The 22,946-nt window shown below is 36.9% G+C and overlaps 1 protein-coding gene across 5 annotated transcripts in view; it reads right to left on the reverse strand.

The window, feature by feature from the left end:
* Window positions 1-22,946, reverse strand: part of CNTN1 (contactin 1) — a 404,879-nt gene that overhangs the window by 265,015 nt on the left and 116,918 nt on the right. For 2 of the 5 annotated variants that reach the window (XM_059886103.1, XM_059886104.1), the window contains exon 2: window positions 2,102-2,203. The exons of 2 other annotated variants lie outside the window; for them this stretch is intronic. The gene's annotated coding sequence lies outside the window, so the exon portion shown is untranslated. 5 annotated transcript variants of the gene reach the window in all.

Below are 22,946 nucleotides of genomic sequence, written 5' to 3' on the forward strand. Positions count from 1 at the left end.
GGAATATTCTTTATCAAAACCATCAGATATTTTCAGTGAGACTGAATAATGGCTTGAGTTGAGACTAGAACAATGACAAAGAGGCTTAGATTTGCACAAGTGAAGTGCTACATGGACCCCTTTGTCTATACAATTGTCCCATGTTGGCTCATTAATTTTACTGCTATGGTCTTGTCACCCAGCATGGAGGCTTTTCTTCTGTCACTTCAACAAGCTCCAACAAGTAGCATTGCCATTATATTCGTTACTCAGAATTTAGTATGTCAATGCAACAAATACATTATTAAATACATTTATTATTATAAATACATTAAGTTTCTGTCCCCTCCATTCTTTCTCATTTTCTTTCAGATTCCATTTTACTAGCTGTTGGGGGACCTCACCCAGAAGGCATTTAAACAGAACTGAATACCATGACTCAGCATTGGGAGACACCTCTCCTTCCTTTCGTCCCCTCCCTAAGGAAAAGCTTCACTCCATGTGTGAGTGTACTTATGTACCTAAACTAGATGAGCTTGGAAGATTTAAACACATTGTACAGTCCTGGGAACCAAGTGCCACACCACCACCAGACAGTTGGCAGGAAACCCAAGTAACAAAGTAACACTGTCGCAAAATTGAAATGCACTGTGAAACCCTTAAAGGGTATTTTTCCTGTGATCTTGCTGTCAGTGCTCCATATATCCTTTTTATTTTTAATAAATAATCCCTATCTTAGCAAAAATAGTTGGCCTTATCTATCACTGATTTTTTTTTAATTTAGGGTTCTATTTTATTGATTTATTTTTTTGCCATGCCATGTGGCATGTGGGATCTTAGTTCCCCAACCAAGGATGGAACCCATGGCGCCTGCAGTAGAAGTTTGGAGTCCTAACCACTGGACCACCAGGGAAGTCCCTATCACTGGTTCTTGATAGATTATTTAGAAAACACATTTTTTAAAACTTAATATTAATTAACATACTTGAGTAGATAATGTTATATTATCTACTTTATATGACATACATGTTATACGGCATATATTATGTTTTATAAATTATATATTGTGTGTACATATGTGTACATATATGCTATGTGTATACATATGTATATACTAATAGTATAAATGTTATTGAAAAGCATCTTTTAAAAACGTTATATATCTAGAGTTTCTTACTGAATATTTGTTAATGATATTTTCCCACCCTAAAGAAAAGTTTAAAAATTTATTTCATAGTGCATATAACTTGCATTTTTATTCATATTTTCATGGTATTTAAGCAAGCAGCTTTAATTCACAAAGACTGGCAAATATAGCAGAATACAGAGCTATGTTTTTCAGTTTTACAGAGTTTTTGTAAATTTTATTTGGCTTTTATATAATGAGTTCTGCAATCATATAAGCTTAATTTTTTAGAGACCAAGAAAGAAATAAAACTTTTTTTTTTTTTTTTGTCATGGAGGAGGAGCATATATTTTGAAATCTTGTCATCTATATATTCTTTCTGGAGTAGGGCATTCTGGACAAGAGGGAAAAAAGAGAACACCACAGGTAGAAGTCAGACTGTTTTGTTTCTGACAACAAGGTCTTCCTTCAAGGACAAGCTATTCCAAATTATTTTAATTCCATCTGTTCCATTTGTATGCAACACAGTACCTCAGTGCTTTCCTCTGCTTCTGGGGAAAGGAGTGAACATTTTTGGTGTTTATCAACATTTTTTAGCATAATTTGAAAATACTGACATTAAGGAAACAATAAGAGCCAAGGAATACCACAGCCCTGCTAAAACTTCTCCACAGGAGGTAATTTTTATTGATTCCACTCATACTCTGGTGCCGCCCCTCCCCAATTTGCAGGTTTCAGTCTATGTGAGACACACACATCTGAGCTCTGGTACAGTCCTAAAAAGCTTTTGCGTGCAAAATAAAATACCCTGCGGCACAAATACTGTCAAAAATATAGAATAAAATCAGCCTTCAATTAACATAACAATTGAGAATCCCGACACTGCATCGCAATACTGAGGTGTAAGTCAGTCCTGCTAACACTGCATCATCCTTATCCGAATTCAGCACATTTTCGCTTGCAATTTTCTAACCTAGAGGAAAACCTCGGACTTACCTCATATGTTGAATTATCTGTCGTTCTGAGTATAGTATTTATTGCAAACTGTCCATTTGAATGAATGCGGCGACAGTTACACCACAGTACGCTTCTCTCCTGCTGCAGAAAGCAAGTTAAAAGGACTTCAAGCTGTGACCTCAGAGGCAGGCACAGCCGCTCCCATCCTTCAGCCAACCTTCTGGGGAGAGCAGGTTAGATGACAGTAAAGCTGGCTCGCTACATAGCAATAGTTTCAAATAAAGCATTCTGTGCTGGGAGCTGGGGGATTTACATCCAAATTCAGCTGGCTAGAGTCAATGCTGCTTCTATGCCTGAAAATATTAAGCATTTCACTGCAGTCACTTAATGCAAGAAACTATCTGAGGCGACTTCACAAACCCTGTCATTCTGTTCAGAGACTAAAGAATGACCACCGCATGCATAATTCATGCATTAAAATCTTCAATGCACTTCCTGTAGTCGCTGTTCTATCCAGTAATGGGCTATTGATCACCTCATCGCTAAGACAATTGGAGCTCCGCGATTGGTTTATTTCCACAAATAAAATTACAATCTAAAGCACAGGCAGAAACCTCCAACCCTGCAGCATCCACCGGGGTAAAACACTCACATAGACGGGATGGCATTTGCATATTGCAGAATGTTTAAACTGGACTCTTCTGAGGAAATGCTATAACATTTGTTTACTTTTATTCAAAACACATCGTTTCTGCAGATTTAGGCTGAATATTTTATATTAGAAGTGCGATATATAGAGTTGATTTTTTCCTACGATTTCCTGAAAATCAACAGTGCTAAATTGAAAATTAAGAAAAAAGAACAATGATGAATTGCTGTAAGTCATATTCTAGGAGATTTTTATACGGGCTCATTTGAATAACACTTCTTAGAAGATTTTAAGATAAAAATAATTAATTTTTCTTTCAATAATATGGAAGAGGATTCCTTTTTAAAAAAATCATCATAGTGAGTACATCATTGTTCATCACCATTGACTATTTTGGATTCTGAACACCTGTACACTGGGTGTGTCAGTAGTTCTGAGAGCCTTTTCTCTCAGAATTTAAGCTCCTAAGAACATGCCATGATTTCAGCTAGTCTTTTTTCACTGCCTCAAAAAACAAGTAAGCTTTAAAGCTAATTATGCTTTTTATTATGCTAATATTCATCAAGAGAAAACACAGGTAGCATTTTGAAATATCACAGTAGTATTTGGAAAAATTACCATATGAGAGATCCATGTAAAATGAAATGGCAAAGGCATTTAATGTACAATAAATGTTTATCTATTTCCCAAAGTATCTTCATTGTAAAAACGAATTAAACTTTATCCACCATAGAGGACAGATGTTACTAAGATTATTTAGAAGCCTAATGCCATGTCTTTTCAAAGCCTTTTCATACACACACACACACACATATATATATATATATATATACTATATATATCTTATATTTTATATATACACAGGTACCACATACACAAAAAGGCAATATTTCTATCTCACCACACCTTGCCATTTATAAGACCAGAGCGAAACCTTCAAATTCATTCTCAGGACTGGAGTAAAGAATAACTCTCAGAGTATAATCAAGGTTTCCCATCTAAAGATTACACTACAGAGAGCAGTTCACTCTTGGAGGGGGCATGATCATGGTGACTTTCAGTCAATAAACCAGTTAAAATTTATACCAGCCTGAGAGGGCAGTAGGAGCCTTGATGGCAACAGTGATGGAGTTTAGGGATGGTCAGGGAGATAGTTTTTCCTTCCAAGTGCAAGAAGAGCATAATCCTTGCTAGCCCAGTGAAAAAAAATAGGTATATTCAGCTGATAAAGATTATGCTAAAATATTCTAAATGTGTCTGAGAAATTAACTCTCCAATTACTATATACATTATATCTTCCATACTCCTCAATGTTCTGTTGTATCCAACTCAGATTCTATTTGTACATTTAAAAATACATATTACTTCTTCTTTTTTTTTTAAGTACTTAAGTATTACTTCTAAAATAAAAAATTCAAGTTAACTACAAGTAGACTTTATTTTATACTATTTGAGTAATATTTTTTATTTTTTATACAAAAGATCTCTAAAACTTAAGTTTTAGAAGTTATAGCTAAGGATAAATTTCCTGCCAATGACAGGGATGGAATAAAGGGACAAAGTAGGTAATTAAATAGTTAATAAATAGCTAATCCCACTAGGGTATTATAAGCAATATATATATATATGTGTGTGTGTGTGTGTGTGTGTGTGTGTGTGTGTGTGTGTTTGTGTGTGTATATGAGACCCCTGTAAGGTAATGATTACTCAAGAAAGCATGTTTGCTTAACTACAAAACAAGAAGGCTTGCTTAGCAACAAAACCATGAGACAGAAGCATGAGACATGCCCCCAAACAATAAATCAATGGTGGCATGATATCCATATCCTGCCCAGTGAGGTCAGTAAGTTAATGATCACTAGGACATGCTCTCTACACACATTAAAAAACAGTAATTTGTGGACCTAGCTTGACCATGTAGGGACAAGGAAACTCCCCTGCTGAAGCTGAAGGAGAAGCTGATGATGGAAGCATGATGTCTACTCAAGAAAGATGAAGTTCTTCTTACCCTCCCCATTTTCCTTTGATTATGAAACTAGCCCAGTAAGTTCTCAAGGCATGGCACCCTCTTGCCTGTCCACTTGTAAATATCACAAGCGTCCTATTCTAATAAATCACTTCTTATCTTTCACTGTGCCTCTTACTGAATCTTTTCTGACCTGAGACGTAAAGAATTATGGTACCAGAGTTCTTCAGAGCCCCCCAAATGACACCAGATAGTTTCACCAAGAGTTTTATTAATTTAGTCATCTAGAAGCCATTTTGTATGAAGATAATGTCTAATTTAAAACTAGTAGAAAATCACAAACTTTGAAATTTAGCTTAAATTTAAGGATACAATGTACAAGCATTTAGGAGATATAAATTGCTGACAAAACCAAAAATAATTGCAAATATAAACATTGGAAATTTAAATCCTCTGAATTGACATGATTCAATAGCGTATAACCAGGTGGATAGGAAAAGCATTAGCTTTGTCCTTCTCTCCTTCTGTAGTGAGTGGAGGAAAGTCAATATTTTTCCCGCATACAAATTTCCAAGACCCAGATCTAAAATGATGATGATAACTTTGGACCTACTTGGTGAATTTTCAGATTCAACTGTTTTAAATGTGGGGAGAGAACACACACACGCAAACACCTCATCAACCTAGGGTAGACCAAGATTAGACTCAGCAGAGATAAGTATGGCATAAGAAAAGTTATGGAGGTGGTAAGTTCCTAGGAAATCAGGGTAGGGGAAACCTTGAGGGGAAACGCATGAGTAAAAACAACCAATTGTACTCCCAGATAAGAAAAAGCCTGAGAAAGTAACAAGAACTGATTTCCATTTTCCAGAAGCTTGACTATGCCTAAGAAACACACTTAACCTATCTTTTAAGTGTATGGAAAACAGAGGTGCCTCTTTTAGATGAATTTGATCTCTTTGCAGATCTAGAGGCGTTCCAATATTAAGAATTTATAATACATATAAAATATGGAGCAAACTCTGTAATGTACAATAGGCTCAATAAATTGAATCAAAAGTTGTGAATAAATCAAAACATATTTAGTCAGCTAAATTTGCAATATCTATTAAGATATACTCCTAACCTGTCATTTGGAAAAATGCATAATTTATATTCATTTTAAGAATACACAATGCCATGTAGAATTAAGAAAATAACTTAGTCTGCCAAAGTCTCCACATTCCTGAGCTCAAGGGGAGTGGGAGCAGGCTGCATTTATTTTCCAAGATTTAAGACATTATTTCCCCTTTTCTCAAGTTGTCCTAACTATAATACAGTCATCCCCTAATTATAACACATTCATTCAATCAAAGATATTTATTATGTACTTTCTATATGCAATGGATTGTGCTACAAGCTAGGAAGACAAATATGTATAATGACTGCTCCCAAGATATTCATACTTTAGTGAGAAAAATACGTAAAGACATAGATGCCGGGTGATGACTATAATCACTTCTGATATGTGTTAAGGTATGCAAATGAGATAACTACTAAAGCATGCTGTGACTACACGCTAAGTAACTGATGGATAAGTGCTATACCTGAGGCAGAGTGTAGAAGAAATTGTGTATTTACCACCTGCTCACAGGGCATTAGGAAATGATTCACGGAGAGGTGATATTTAAAGAATCTGAGTGGTAAATAAAACTTACATGGGCTATAATGTTTCACAAATCTGAAATTATATTCAAACTTTCTGAATTTGTTACCCAGCAGAACTTGAGTCTTCTTGCCCTGCAAAGTAAATCCAAGGATAACGCTGAGATGTTGTGAAGGAAAGTGCAGCATTTATTGTAAGGCACCAGACAAGGAGTCTGGGGCAGCTAATGCTCAAAACTCTTACACTCCCAAATGAGTTTCAGGGAGCATTTTTAAAGACAAACTGAGGGAGAGGAGTCCCAGGGTATATGATCAGCTTACACATGAAGAGGTAACAGGCAATGTCACTGGTTAACATTATCAATCCTCAGGTTCCCATAGATCATGGGCATCAAGTAGTTAACTTCTCCCATTTGGTGGGATTTTAGCATCTGTTTAAAAACTTAGGAATTATATTTGAGATACTGTTACCTAGGTAGCTTAGGGAAGAACTAAAGATTCTGTGACTGCCATATGGCTGATTTATTATTTAAATTGTTACCAGTTCTCCTGGCTCAAACTACTTACAACATGGCTCAGTGGTAAAGAATTCACCTGCTGATGCAGAAGACATAGGAAACATGTCTTGTTTCCTATGTCTTTTGCATAGGAGATGCAGAAGACATCGAAACACGATGATTCGATCCCTGGGTCAGGAAGATTCCTGGGTCAGGAAAATCCCTTGCAGGAGGAAATGACAACCCAGTCCAGTATTCTTACCTGTAAAATCCCATGGACAGAGGAACCTGGAGAGCTATAGTCCATAGGGTCTCAAAGACATGACTGAGCATTCATGCACTCCTGCTCAACTGCTACTTTTGTCACCATATATTCACATCTTTGATGCTGGGAAAGATTGAGGGAAGGAGGAGAAGGGGATGACAGAGGATGAGATGGTTGGATGACATCATCGACAATGTACATGAGTTTGAGTAAACTCTGGGAGTTGGTGATGGACAGGGAGGCCTGGCATGCTGCAGTCGATGGGGTTGCAAAGAGTCGGACATAACTGAGTGACTGAACTGAACTGATTCACATCTTTTCCATCATTAATCCTTGATCCACGCTTTTGTAACTCAGGAGGGCCCTGGGAAAATACAGCTTTTCTACAAACAGAAGGCAGGCTGAGAACCTGGGGTAGATATCTGCTGCAGGAAGGTGCCATAGGGTCCTACTGGGTTAAAAATTGATGTGACCATGGCATGATACCCATACTTGATGAACATGAGTTTTATCATGTAGAAATCAAGTTAAACCTCTATCTCTTTATCTTTTTGTAAGAATTAAATAAACGGCCTAGACTACAATAATTAAAAATACATTTTTTGTAGTCATGCAGATGAGAGTTTAAATCCTACCTTGATTTCCTCATGTCTAAATAGGAACTTCATTGACATCACAGAGTTATTAGCAAATTCAAATATTTCAATGTCTTTATGTGACTCAACAGTTCTGACACAGTAAGGACTTTAGAAATATTAATTTATTTTCTTCCTATTTCTGTCTTGAAGGGAAAGTCATTTTTAGTAAGGAGAAAAGCATGCATTTGTAGAGAAACAGGACATCACATGACATGCTTGAGAAACTTAAGTATCTATTTTATAATTTGGATATAATACATATATTTTCAGGTGATGACACAAGATTATACAAAATCTGATAGCAAAAAAGGTTAAAAATCATGATTATATACAACATTTTTAATACTGTCAAGGACTTTGAAGCTATTCAACAGAGAAAGAGATATTTAAAGATTTCACCAAGATAGTAATATGACTAGGTTTTGTGACTGGAGGATAGATTGGATGCAGTAACAGATTAAAAGAATGTGTTTAATAGGATACCATTTTAGTCCACCAGAAGTGATGAGGGCCTCCACAAAGCAGAAATAGAGATATTCTGCTGCTGCTGCTGCTAAGTCGCTTCAGTCGTGTCCGACTCTGTGCGACCCTATAGACAGCAGCCCACCAGGCTCCCCCGTCCCTGGGATTCTCCAGGCAAGAACACTGGAGTGGGTTGCCATTTCCTTCTCCAATGAATGAAAGTGAAAAGTGAAAGTGAAGTCGCTCAATCATGTCTGACTCTTAGCGACCCCATGGACTGCAGCCTACCAGGCTCCTCCGTCCATGGATTTTCCAGGCAAGAGTACTGGAGTGGGGTGCCATTGCCTTCTCTGAAAGATATTCTAGAACTATTTAAACATTAAAGTGGTAAGACTAGTAGGATTAAAAGACAGGGAGAAATCATGGAAGACTTTAAGACTTGGGCCACTCAGGGTACTCTTGCTTCTATCCAAAAAAAAAAAAAGAAAGAAAAGAAGAACCACTGATGTTATGAGAAGATGGTGAGGTAATTAGGTTATAACACTGAATGTAACAAAAGAGAGGTATACCAGGAAACAAGATGAAGAGTTGATAAAGAATTGGATACTCACAGAACTTTCATTAGACACTTGGCTAAAGAAGCTATACTTCACTAAATAAGTTTGGGAGTGGTCAGAATTGTTTAAGCTATGGAAGTGGAGAGAACAACTTAGGTTTGAAAGTGTGTAGAGAAAAGAAGATAGAGGAAGAAACACTGAGATGTAGATAAGAAAATGTACATAAAAGCTTTACATTAAATAAATATCTTGACATCATTAGTAAGTCGACTACAAAAGGGAAAACTGCTAATATGTGTTAAGCACATACAATAAGGCTAGAACACACTTAGTACTTTAATACACTGATTTAATTTGACCATCAAAAAGCTCTTGTGAGACAAGTAGCATTTCCCTCCACTTACCAGTGAAGCCTCCCACTCAAAGTAAGATTGAGAAATTTGATCAGGTCACATGACCAATGAACAAGTGAGCCTGAAGTCACATTTAGATTTTCCAAGTATACAATTCACACCTCTTCAACCATATAATGCCACTGAACCACTTCCAAGAACTGTCTCTGCTCTTGCATGTCCCCAAAGACCAACAAATAGTGAGTTTGTATTAAAAGTATGTCTGGCAATCACTACTTATTTAAAAACAAAAGAAAAATTAAAATATGGAAAAGAAAAAATCATTTATTATTGTTCCAAATACACAATATTTTATATGTCTATATACTTATCTCCAAATGCATATTTTACAACTATGCCTAAAATAATTTATAAGGAAGACATTATGATCCCTTTTGGTAGATAAGAAAACAGGCTGAGACAGTTTTAAGTAACTTTCACAAGGGTAGAATGATATAAAGAATAACACAGAATTAAAATTCCACATGACCAAAGCCCAGATTTATTACACTGTAATTTCCTTTAACAATATTCTTTTAAATTAGCCAAGAAATGAAAAAAAAACAAAGCTACAATTATCAACATAGATGGAGCTTACATACTTAATGCTAGGGGGAAATGCAGAACTCATATGTCATAATTTCTATTACATAAAATTTAAAAATAAGCAAAGTGATATGATATTATATTTTGCCTAAAGGTTTATGTATATAAGATACATGATACTTAAGGTCTGGATATAAATATCAAATTCTGGATTGTACTTATTGCTAAGGAGAAGAAGAAGGTTATTATTGGGGAAGAGGAATACAGAGAAGTTTATTTGCAGACACTTTTATTTATCATGCTGGTAGTGGGCACACATCTTTCAGTTAAGGAAAAAAAAATAGCTATAGGGAACAGGTATCCTAACATGTCCCCAAATTTGAGTGACATTGTCCATGCAACATTAAAGAGTTCTAATTCCATTAATATATCTCAATATTTCAGTGAGCTTGCAAAAACTTAATATACTCAAATGATTCCCAAGGTCTCATACAAATTACCCAACTGTAGTTCAGTCAGCATATAGAATGAAACTATTAAGAATTCTGCTAATGCTAACAGGTATAATTGAAAAATATAAAACTTTTTAAGTCTATGAAAAGTATAACTGCCAAATAATCATAGTAATCCTTATTTAATTATATTTACTTAAGTTATCTTTAGAGTAGTTTTCCTTTTTAAGGGATTAAATACTCTTGAAGGAAGACACGTTTAACTTTAACCCAGAGATACCAGCAGTCAGTTCTGTCGCATGAGATTCACCAAACAGCTCTGTGCACACGCCAGTATGTATCTCTACATACACCTTAGAAAATAATTTTTAAAGTATAACCCTGTTTCTTTTCTCTAGTAACAAATTTTAATGTTTGCAAAATACTGCTGAAATAGTCTGGTGTAAATAAATCTCTAGTGTCAAGATAATTGACACTAGAAATTCATTATGTCTCAATTTCTTTTATTCAAAAAAGGTATGTAAACTTTTAGGTCTTTAAGATTTCTGAGCTTTTTGAAAAGAATAATTTAACCCATAAGTAACACCTTGGATAGAAGCTTTTATTCACATTCTTTCCATTCTTATTTGACCATAGGTTCAATGTAAAGTGTATATGTTATACTTTTATTTAATAAGGTGATTTTGTATAAGTTCTTTTTCATATAAATACTTCACAGTGCATTTTATTTTCCTACCAAAAACCTGATTTCATAGCAAGATATTAATATTCCAGTAAGTTCTCTTGTAAAATATTTGCTTCATAGAGTTATTGCATAAGGTTTTGCTTCTTCATGAGTTTTATCTTTAGTCTTGCAACTGTAATTTCCTGGAAAAGACTTTATCACAGGTATTTGTCCTGTGAAATTGGAGAGGCATTCATAAAGTATCTTAAAAATATAGTTAATATTTTAGCTGTAGGAAATGGATGTGAGGGTCTTTCTGAATGAAATGATACTTCACTGACACATACAAGAGTTTAAATTAAAAATAGAAAATTGACAATGTAGGAATTGAAAGTCTTTGTATAAGAATAACATATATTCTAGACCGACCCTTGGTACAAAATCATCAGATGCAAACTTCTTGTCTAGCCAGTAATAATTATGTTTGAAAAATAATCCATATGAACGATACAGAGTAAAACAGGTATATGAAATAGCAGGGTAAAAAGTCTGGCTTGGGAAATGCAGTTGTGAATGCAAAGAACACCTATCTAACTTTCAATCCAGTTGACATTGACTTGAGCATTTTTTCCCGCCAAAATATTCATTGACATGGCAAATATTCACTGACATGGGCTATAGGTCAAAACCTAACTTGGTGCCAGGAATCTGAACATCATTATCTCCAGTAACTTAGAATCAGTGGTCTGTTGGAGTCAGCCCATTTTTAGAGATAATTTTAAATGTCAGAAATTTTGTAAGACAGTTGTTAAAGACAATCATTAATAATTAACTAATATAACCATTACCTGTGTCCTTTAATAACTTTACAGTAATGCATACTGAATTTAAACTTTATCTCCAGCCAAAATCTTTTTTCCGAACCCCAGGCCCAGCAGGGTAGTTTTGCTCTTGATGTTTACACTGATCTGTCTCAGGCAGTTCACAAATAAACTCGACTTTCTTTCTCTAAATTTGTTTTTTCTTTTTCTCCCCGGTGCTAGGAAACATTACCATCAATCATCTATTTATTCCAGAAATGGAGATATAATCTTTTTCTACTTGAAAGATTACCTATATGTTGATGAACTCAAAATTGTCTCTCGGCCAGATATCTTTTCTGAAATCCAACACATCAACTCCATAGTTCTACTTGGTTATATCTCACTCTTAGATAACTGAATTCTCAATATTTCTCTCAAACCTGATTTTCTCCATTCCTTCCTATCCTAGTAAATGACATCTCCCTACATCATCCTGTTTATGCCTAGAGTCTATGGCTTTAACTCTTTTTGTTACCACCTTATTATATATTGTATCCATCTATGTTTTTCTGTATTCATTGTCAATAGCAAAGTTCCAGCTGTAATCACTTCTTGCTTAAACTACTGAAACAGTCTTAAAGGTGAGCTCTCCATATCCACTCTGCTGCTGGCTAATCCATACCAAATACATAGTGAGATCACCCAAAAGGATTTTTTAATATGCCAATGTCATCATATTGTCTACTGGCATAAAATGTTCAGTGTTTCCTGAACTAAAATTAAGATAAGATTCAAAATCTTCAAGACAGCATATAATGTCCTGTTGGCCTCTAGCTAACCCTACAGCTTCATTGTGTTCTCTTTTCCCCCTTCTTCACTATATTCTAGTTACTTTGGCCATCTCCCTGTTTTTCCTAACCTTAAGACTTTATTTTTCCTCTGTCAGTAATTTTTTTTCAAATATTTTCTTGGCTAATTGACTCATCTTTCAGGTTATACAATTTTCTCTACCAATTTATAAACTAGGATTGTTCCTTCTATAATTCATTCTTGCAATACGCAGTAACTTTCCTTTATAGCTGATCACAATTATAATTAAAAACATGTTTTTGTAATTTTCACTACAGCAAAGACCATATTTGTTTCATATGCCTTACATTTATCACAGGTATAAGGTGCATCACTGTGATTGCTATACAGGGTACCAAATATGTGCTGAATGCACGGAAGAATGAATCGATACACAGTGTGTGCTTGTTTTAGAGGGTTTGATTCTTCAAGTTTGAATTATCAGGCACTGTGATAGAGTTCATCACCTAGAACTGAGCTGCTTACTTTAAATAAATGTTTTCTTTATTTTAGATCTTTGGCTAAAGATTCTCATATATTAAGCTTCTACCTAAAAATCTGTACTACTTATCTCTGTTCCAGGACACGGGTCAGGAGACTTTGAACTTTTGTCACCCATGCTTGACAGTCTGCTCTGATTTTGTATCCAAACTCATTTATCCGTAAGTGGGAAAGTTTTATTATCTCCACAATCTCTGCTTTGCCCCTGACCTACTTGAATTCTCTGTTGTCTTATATATCCATGTTGGTTCAGCTAAACAGAACACCGATTAACTTCTATTAATTCTAACAACTTCAGCTGTTGTTTCAACTTTGCTTTCTTTAGGGAGATTCTCCTGAGCCCTTTGATAATTTTCTTAGCTAGCTCCTAAATTTCTAGTAGTTTAAGGATGATGTGTTCAAATTTGGTGTGGAGATAAATGCCAGAGAAGTTGATTTGATGGCTTTAACTTATCTAACTTCTGGTTCTCAGGGAGTGAGCTGATCTACTTCTGTACTCTCACCAACTAAGCTATCTCTTTCCTTCTTTGTTAAAACTGGGAAAGCTCTAGCTACTGAAGATGCTCACTATTATTTTTTTTTCTATTTAATAAGTTCACAAGTATTATTTAATAGTAGATCATGTTGTCTAAAAAATAAAAATTAAAGAGCATTTTTTTCTCCTAACTTGTTTGTTTATATATTTTTTAAATATTTTTCTTGCCTTCCCAATGAGTTATAAAGAGTGAGTGGATCTAATAGTTAAAAGCATAAGATCTCATTTCTTACACCCTATAGCTTAGTATTGTATTTTACACTTGCTGTTTGTTCATAGCCAAGCTACTTAAGCCCCTTGCATTACAATATTTTATTTGCTAAATGCAAATGACAAAAACAAAAATAATGCCTCCATAACAGGAATACTGTGAGATTTAATTAAATGAAAGAACACGAAAAAAAACAAAACAAAAAAACTTATACAGTGCCTCAACATAGTGAGTATTAAAATTTTGTTACTTTTATCACATAAGCTCCTTGCAACCTAGCACCACAGTTTATGTTGCTGAATAATAGGCATCTAGCACAGAGCTTGAAAAGAACAGGCTTGTGACAAATGCTTATTGATTGATTGATGAATTCAACCAAATTTTCTTTCTGAGTCCTTTTGCTTTATCAGGTTACAATGACTCAGATGATTCTATCTCAGGAAAAGGACATCATTCAGATTTGAGAGATAAAAACTAGTTTTACAGAAAACAAAAGCTGGAAATGTTCATTGCTACTAAATAAGGCTTACAAGAAATGTTAAAGGGACTTCTCTAAGTGGAAAAGACAAGACTACAACTAGAAGTACAAAAATTATGAAAGGAAAAGTCTTTGATAAAGGCAAATATATGCCCAGGTGGCGCTAGTGATAAAGAACCTGCCTGACAATGCAGGAGATATAAGAGACATGGGTTCAATCCCTGAGTCAGTAAGATCCCCTGGAGGAGGTGAATCCCAACTCCAGGATTCTTGCCTGGGAGATTCCATGGAGAGAGGAGCCTGCCAAGCTACAGTGCATGGGTCACAAAGAGTCAGACAGGACTGAAGCAACTTAGCATGCAGCATGTACAAAACATTTATAACGCTATACAAAATTCTTTTGCTTTTCTAACCATTCCTATTTAGTCTCCTTTGCCAGTGCAACATTTTTATTACCATCCCTTAAAGATTGAAAGATAGATCTCTTCTCATTTCATTTTCTCTTCCAAGTCATTCTCATCCACTCTAATAACTTGACCTACCATGTATAATGAAGCCAGACTTACATCTTCAGACAAAGTGTCTTCAGAGCTTGAGACCATTATCCGCTACAAGACTGAGCACACATATTCATACCAGAAACCTAGATTTGATATTTTATTTTTCCTTCTTCCTTTTTGGCTACCAGCTCATTGGTTTGTACTTGATAAATATATATATTGATTTTGTCTACTTCTTTCTTTCCTCACTACCGTTAACATATTCTGAGTCATCATTGGAGTTTCCTGAATTAGTATGGTAATCTAAAAGTTTTCCCTGTGTTATTGTTGCTGTTCAGTTGCTCAGTGCTGTCCAACACTTTGCAACCTAATGGACTGCGGCATGCCACGCTTCCCTGTTCATCAATATCTCCCAGAGATTGCTGTCACTATTTCCACTTTTTCCAATCTGTTTGTCATGCATGATGGGACTGAATGCCATGATCTTATTTTTTTGAATGTTGAGTTTAAACCATCTTTTACACTTTACCCTTTCAACTTCATTAAGAGGAACTTTAACTCCTACTCACTTTCTACCATGAGGGTTGTGTCATCTGCATATCTGAGATTATTTATATTTCTCCTGGCAATCTTGATTTTAGCTTGTGAGTCATCCAGCCCAATATGTCACATGATACAATCTGCTTAGAAGCTAAATAAGCAGGGTGACAATATACAGCCTTGATGTACTTCTTTCCCAATTTTGAACCAGTCTGTTGTTCCATGTAAGTTCTAACTGTTGCTTCTTGCCCTGCATACATGTTTCTCAGGAGGTAGGTAAGGTGGTCTGGTATTCTCATGTCTTTAAGACTCTTCCACAGTTTGTTGTGATCCACACAAAGAGTTTAGTGTAACAAAAAAGCAGAAGTAGATGTTTTTCTGGAATTCTCTTGCTTTTTGTGTGATCTAATAGATTCATACAAAGGAGTTGAGTTAAATATCTAAACTGGTTCCTCTGTCTTTTCTAAACCCACCTTGTACATCTGGAAGTTCTCAGTTCACATACTGTTGGAGTCAAGATGGAAGGATTGAGCATGGCCTTGCTAGCATGTGAAATGAGTGTAATGGTGTGGTAGTTTGAACATTTCCTGGCATTGCCCTTGTTTGGGACTGGAATGAAAACTGACCTCTGCCAGTCCTGTGGCCACTGCTGAGTTTTCCAAAGTTGCTGGCATATTGAGTGCAGCACTTTCAGAGCATCATCTTTTAGGATTTGAAATAGCTCAACTGGAATTCCATCACCTCCACTAGCTTTGTTTGTATTGATGCTTCCTAAGGGGCACTTGACTTTGCATTCCAGGATGTCTGGGTTCTAGGTGAGTGATCACACCATCATGGTTATCTGGGTCATGATGATATTTTTTGTATAGTTCTTCTGTGTATTTTTGCCACCTCTTCTTAATATCTTCTGCTCCTGTTAGGTCTATACCATTTCTGTCCTCTATTGTGCCCATCTTTGCTTGAAATATTCACTTGATATCTTTAATTTTTCTGAAGAGATCTCTAGTCTTTCCCATTCTGTTGTTTTCCTCTATTTCTTTGCATTTTTCACCTAAGAAGGCTTTCTTATCTCTCCTTGCTATTCTTTGGAACTCTGCATTCCGCTGTGTATATCTTTCCCTTTCTCCTTTTTGCCTTTCACATCTTTTCTCAGCTATTTGTAAGACCTCCTCAAGCAACCATTTTTCCTTGTTGAATTTCTTTTTCTTAACGATAGTTTTGGTCACTGCCTCCTATACAGAGTTACAAACCCCCCTCAATAGTTTTTCAGGCACTCTATCAGATCTAATCCCTAGAATCTACTTGTCACTTCCATTGTATAATCATAAGGGGTTTGATTTAGGTCATACCTGAATGGTCTAATGGTTTTCCCTACTTTCTTCAATTTAAGTCTGAATTTTGCATTAAGGAGTTCTTCACAACCCGAGCCACAGTCAGCTCCCAGTCTTGTTTTTGCTGACTGTATAGAGCTTCTCCATCTTCAGCTCCAAAGAATATAATCAATCCGATCTAGATATTGACCATCTAGTGATGTCCATGTGTAGCATCTTGTAGTCTCTTGTATTGTTGGAACAAGGTTATTACTATGACCAGTGTGTTCTCTAGTAAAACTCTGTTAGCCTTTGCCCTGCTTTATTTTTTACTCCAAGACCAAACTTGCCTGTTATTCCAGGTATCTCTTGACACCCTACTTTGGCATTTCAGTCCCCTATGATGAAAACATCTCTCTTTTTTTGGTGTTAGTTCTACAAGGTCTTGTAGGTCTCCACAGAACCGTTTAACTTCAGCTTCTTTGGCATTAGTGGTTGGGTCATAGACTTGAATTACTATGATTTGTATCAAATACCTTATCATATCATCTAGAACGATATATTTTTTAACTCGAATGTCATTATATTATTTACTAGCTTAAAACTGTCCTGTGTTTTTCTACTACAATTAGGATGTCATTAAATTCTTCAATAGGGTATAACAGGTTCTGTATCACACTATTCTCATCTTGTGCATTCTCCCTCCATTCACTGCCTTCTAGTCACTCTGGCCATCCTAAATTTTTTCCCAGACTCCATACATGTTGCATTCTTGGCCTAGAATGCCCTTTCCCCAAATCATGTCTTAATCAACTTTATCTCATCTTTGAGTTTATAACTTAAAATTTACTTCTTCTGGGAAACATTCCTGGCCCTCCTATCCTTCCTTTTTTCAGGCTGGTTAAGTATCCTGTAATTCATTCTTATAATACCTGTACTTTTTCTGGGTAATACTTACAGAAATCATAATTAAGTGCTTGTATATATTTTTTTTTATTTAATACCTGACTCCTCTAATGACAAAGATCACATTTGTCTCACTTAATTTTTTATCTCTATTATTTATCACTGCATTTGACATGTAGAGAGTGCCAAACATATTTTTTGGACTCGTAGTGGCATAATTTGTGATTCCATTACCTATTAAGAAGACATAATTCTTTAGGATGAAAAATTGGCAACATTAATGGAGTTGGCCTAATAGATCTGAACTTTCTGCTTCCAAATAAATAGTTTATACTCAAGTTCAGACCTTTGGTTATAGATTTTTACATCTTTAGCTTCATTCTAAAATAGCTGTTCTTTGGTCCCAGGATTTTTGCCTCCTCAGCTTAACACATCTTCCTTAATCTTTAACTCTGCTTTGATCCTTGATGCATATCAACCTGACCACTTTCATTTCTGCTATGGTATGCAGATGACACCACTCTTATGGGAGAAAGTGAAGAGGAACTAAAAAGCCTCTTGATGAAAGTGAAAGAGGAGAGTGAAAAAGTTGGCTTAAAGCTCAACATTCAGAAAACTAAGATCATGCCATCTGGTCCCATCACTTCATGGGAAACAGATGGGGAAACAGTGGAAACAGTGTCAGACTTTATTTTTGGGGGGCTCCAAAATCACTGCAGATGGTGACTGCAGCCATGAAATTAAAAGATGCTTACTCCTTGGAAGGAAAGGTATGACCAACCTAGATAGCATATTGAAAAGCAGAGACATTACTTTGCCAACAAAGGTCTGTCTAGTCAAGGCCATGGTTTTTCCAGTGGTCATGTATGGATGTGAGAGCTGGACTGTGAAGAAAGCTGAGCACTGAAGAATTGATGCTTTTGAACTGTGGTGTTGGAGAAGACTCTTGAGAGTCCCTTGGACTGCAAGGAGATCCAACCAGTCCATTGTGAAGGAGATCAGCCCTGGGATTTCTTTGGAAGGAATGATGCTAAACCTGAAACTCTAGTACTTTGGCCACCTCATTCGAAGAGTTGACTCACTGGAAAAGACTCTGATGCTGGGAGGGATTGGGGGCAGGAGGAGAAGGGGCGACAGAGAATGAGATGGCTGGATGGCATCACTGACTCGACAGACATAAGTCTGAGTGAACTCCAGGAGTTGGTGATGGACAGGGAGGCCTGGCGTGCTGCGATTCACGGGGTCGCAAAGAGTCGGACACGACTGAGCGACTGAACTGAACTGAACCTGTTCTGACTTTGTATCCAAACTCATCATCACCTGAGTGACAGAATTTCATCTTCTTCATAATCCTACTTAAGCTCTGTCCCTTTTGAATTTATTTTTGTCCCAGATCCTCATCTTGTATCATAACCTAAGACAGTTTGCCGGGAGCCGGCATATTGCATATTGAGTGCAGCACTTTCCACAGCATCATCTTTCAGGATCTGGAATAGCTCAACTGGAATTCTATCACTGCCGGGGGCCAGCGTGAGGAACTCCGCCCATGACAAAGGTCATGAGGAAGGAGGCTTGGCATACGCAAAGGCGGGATCAAGCCTCAGGAGCCCCCCTGGAAATTCTCGAGCATCTACCCCCCAAACCAGAGTCTGCCTACTTTCTGCTTTGTGCTCTCACCTACACCTCTGACTTTACGGGGGGGCTGTCCCCCACTACCTCTCTCTGAAAAAAGAGTTAGCTTACAGCTCCAGTTAATAATTCCTGGGTGTGACAGTGTTTCAACCTACAAACTCCTTTGGAAATCCTCTAGCCTGCCTGAATAGGTTTTTCCGGCCACATGTGATTGTTCAGAGCCTCCCAACTGTGAGAGGCAGGAGATGTTCTAAACTGTCTAAACACAGAGTCCTTTGAGTAGTTAAAAGATTGATTAGAAATTGTATTGGTGAAAGGTTTTTTCACTTATTGGGCCAATGTTTGTTGCTAAGTCTCCATACTCCTTACCTACTGTGTCCTTGGCAGTGTATTGATTGATATAATGGGTGTATAGAAATGTAAGTAGTAGCCTCAATGTTTGTAACCTTGGACCCTTGAGTTAATTCTTTTCTTGATTGAGCCCACCTCACCTTTGCACTATAGGAATGCAGCTTTGTCCAATGCTTTTTTGGAGGCTGGTGCCTGACTTTGGAATAATCATCTTTAGAGAAAGATAAGTTTCTTAAAATGTTAACAGGCCTCCTGGCCAGAAGATGATGTAATTCACCTGAACTTTTGCATATGAGAAGTTTGAAAGCCTGGCTTCAATTAGGACCAGGAACTGCTGTCCTTGCATGACTCCACCCCTTCCCCCATTATCCTTTATGCACAACTTAAGGTATAAAAACTACTTTGGAAAATAAAGTACGGGCCTTGTTCACTGAAACTTGGTCTCCCCATGTCGCTCTCTCTCCCAAATTCTGGCTGAGTCTCCATCTGGAGTGCGGAACCCGCCATGCTTGCTAACTATGCCTGGGCTTCTAAGATCCGACCGGGGAGGCCTCAGTGTCTCCTCTCCTTCGGGAGAACGGAAGGACGCCTGTGGCCTATGTAAGTGGTGCAAACTTCTTGTCTTGAAGTTTTATTGGTCTCACGCGTAAACCAAGCTACTCAGCCTCTTTTCTCCACTGAATTTCCTCACTGAGCTATCCTCATCCTATTACTCTTTATATCTTTGATAAATATTTAAATAAATAGGTCGCCTATGCCGTCTCTCCTTCGAATACCCTAGATCAGCCGGGGCTGGACCCTGGCAACAGTTCATTAACCATTATTAATTCCAGTTATTTTCAACTTGTTTATTTTTCATTCTGCTGTCCTGGGGAAGCTCACTTCAGCTTCTTATTTACTGGTCCTTATTGCTGTAGAGAAATGTTTTTCAAACTTTATGTGCCATGGATCACTCAGTAAATTCTTTTAAAATGCAAATTCCAAGGCCTCATTCTAAGAAATTCTCATATAAATAATCTGGGTTGGAGTTCCCAGATTTGCATTTCTAGTAAACTCCTGGGTCAGGCTGATGTTAATAGTCTTAAAATCACACTTTGAATAGCACTGTTGTTACAATTTAAATCAAGTTTATTAAAACTGGTAGAAAGTGTTGTCTGAAGTTGCACTTTAACTTTTCTTAGATCTGGTAATCATGATCTAAGCTACTTCCCTATTTTCGGTTTATAAGCCTTCTACCACCCATAATGGAGAAGGCAATGGCACCCCACTCCAGTACTCTTGCCTGGAAAATCCCATGGATGGAGGAGCCTAGTAGGCTGCAGTCCATGGGGTCGCTAAGAGTCGGACACGACTGAGTGACTTCACTTTCACTTTCACCACCCATGGAGTCTTCTTGAGGACCCTTTTCTATAACAAATATAACTGTTTATGTTTCCTTTTATGAATACCTAGAAATATAGTTTATTCTGTTCACCTGTCATTGACCATAGTCAGTTTGTTTTACCTTAGGAGAAGATATGTATTTTAATGGCTAAATACACAACATTTCATTAGCTGTAGCCTGCTGTCTGGTCCTGAGTCTCACATGTATTAGTTCTAAATTCAGTTTATTCATTTCTAAAATTAGAAATATAACAGTAGCCTCATTATTAACATCCATGTCATAGGAATGTTGCATTGATTGGTCAAATGAAAGAATTTGGAAAAAAAAAAAAAACAACAACAACCCAGCATTTCCTGCCATTCAAGAGTGCAAAATGTTACTAAAACTGATACTTTATTTTATGCTTCTTTTTCCTCAATAGTATGTAGCATAAAGTGAAAGTGAAAGTCAATCAGTTGTGTCCAACTCTTTGGGACCCCATGGACTATATAGTCCATGGAATCCTCCAGGCCAGAAAACTGGAGTGGACAGCCATTCCCTTCTCCAGGAAATCTTCCAACGCAGGGATCAAACCCAGGTCTCCCACATGGCAGGCAGATTCTTTACCAGTTGAACCACCAGGGAAGCCCAAGAATACTAGATTATGTAGCCTATCCCTTCTCCAGTGGATCTTCCTGACCCAGGACTCAAACCAGTGCCTCCCACATTGCAGGTGGATTCTTTACCAGCTGAACTACCAGGGAAGCCCTAAATCTGGCACAAATTAATGTTCAGTAAAAGTTTAAAATTACAAGACTGAATTCTGTCATAAAATTTATAAACATACCTTTGTTTAGAACTTGCAAACATTCTTGATTCAGTCAGGATGCTCCAATATAATATTTGTGTATGTATAAGCATATTGAAAAGCAGAGACATTACTTTGCCAACAAAGGTCTGTCTAGTCAAGGCTACGGTTTTTTCAGTGGTCATGTATGGATGTGAGAGCTGGACTGTGAAGAAAGCTGAGCGCTGAAGAATTGATGCTTTTGCACTGTGGTGTTGGAGAAGACTCTTGAGAGTCCCTTGGACTGCAAGAAGATCCAACCAGTCCATTCTGAAGGAGATCAGCCCTGGAATTTCTTTGTAAGGAATGATGCTCAAGCTGAAACTCCAGTACTTTGGCCACCTCATGCGAAGAGTTGACTCATTGGAAAAGACTCTGATGCTGGGAGGGATTGGGGGCAGGAGGCATACGGGACTACAGAGGATGAGATGGCTGGATGGCATCACTGACTCGATGGACATGAGTCTGAGTGAACTCCGGGAGATGGTGATGGACAGGGAGGCCTGGCGTGCTGCGATTCATGGGGTCTCAAAGAGTCGGACACGACTGAGGGACTGAACTGAACTGAACTGAACACAGAGAATATATGTATAACATATAGAGTATACATGTATAGTAAATAGGATATATATGTGTTTATAGATAAAGATATTTTTTCTAAGGTATTGGCTCAGATGGTTGGGCTGTATGGGGATGGCAAATAAGAAATCCCTAGAGTAGCAAAAAGGTTGGAAATTTGGCAGGAGTTGATGCCACAGACTTAAGGCAGAATTTGTTCTTCTCTGGGAAACTTCGGTATTTTCTCTTAAGGCCTTCAAGTGATTAGCTGAAGCCCTTCCTCCTTATAGAGACTGATCTGCTTATTTAAATCCAACAGAATTTAGATGCTAACCACATCTACAAAATATCTTCACAGCAAAACCAAATTAGTGTTTGATTAAATGACTGCATATATAGCCTATTCAACTGAAACATAAAATTAGCAATCATAACTCCTTTATATCTACAGAACAAAAATCAAATTCTCTCTTTGTGTTTAAAAATCTCCATGATTCAATTTTCTTCTAATGTTTTCCTCTTCAATAGTGAAACTCCTTTTCCAAGTTCCATTGCTTCCAATTATTCACCTCCATGGGAGTTACTTTCTCATAGTCATTGTAACTTGTTATCCTTCTGTGTTATCACCCTCTATACCTAATAATTTTTTTTTCTATTTGTTAAATCTCCTTGATTGTGGGAACTATGCTTTCTTTTTGTGTCTATCCCCTAAAGAGAATTTTCACCATGGCACTCAAAGGATATGTTGAATTTATTATCTCTCAGCAA

The sequence above is a fragment of the Bos taurus genome, chromosome 5 (genome assembly GCF_002263795.3).
Source record: "Bos taurus isolate L1 Dominette 01449 registration number 42190680 breed Hereford chromosome 5, ARS-UCD2.0, whole genome shotgun sequence".
In the NCBI taxonomy this organism is placed as follows: Eukaryota; Metazoa; Chordata; class Mammalia; order Artiodactyla; family Bovidae; genus Bos; species Bos taurus.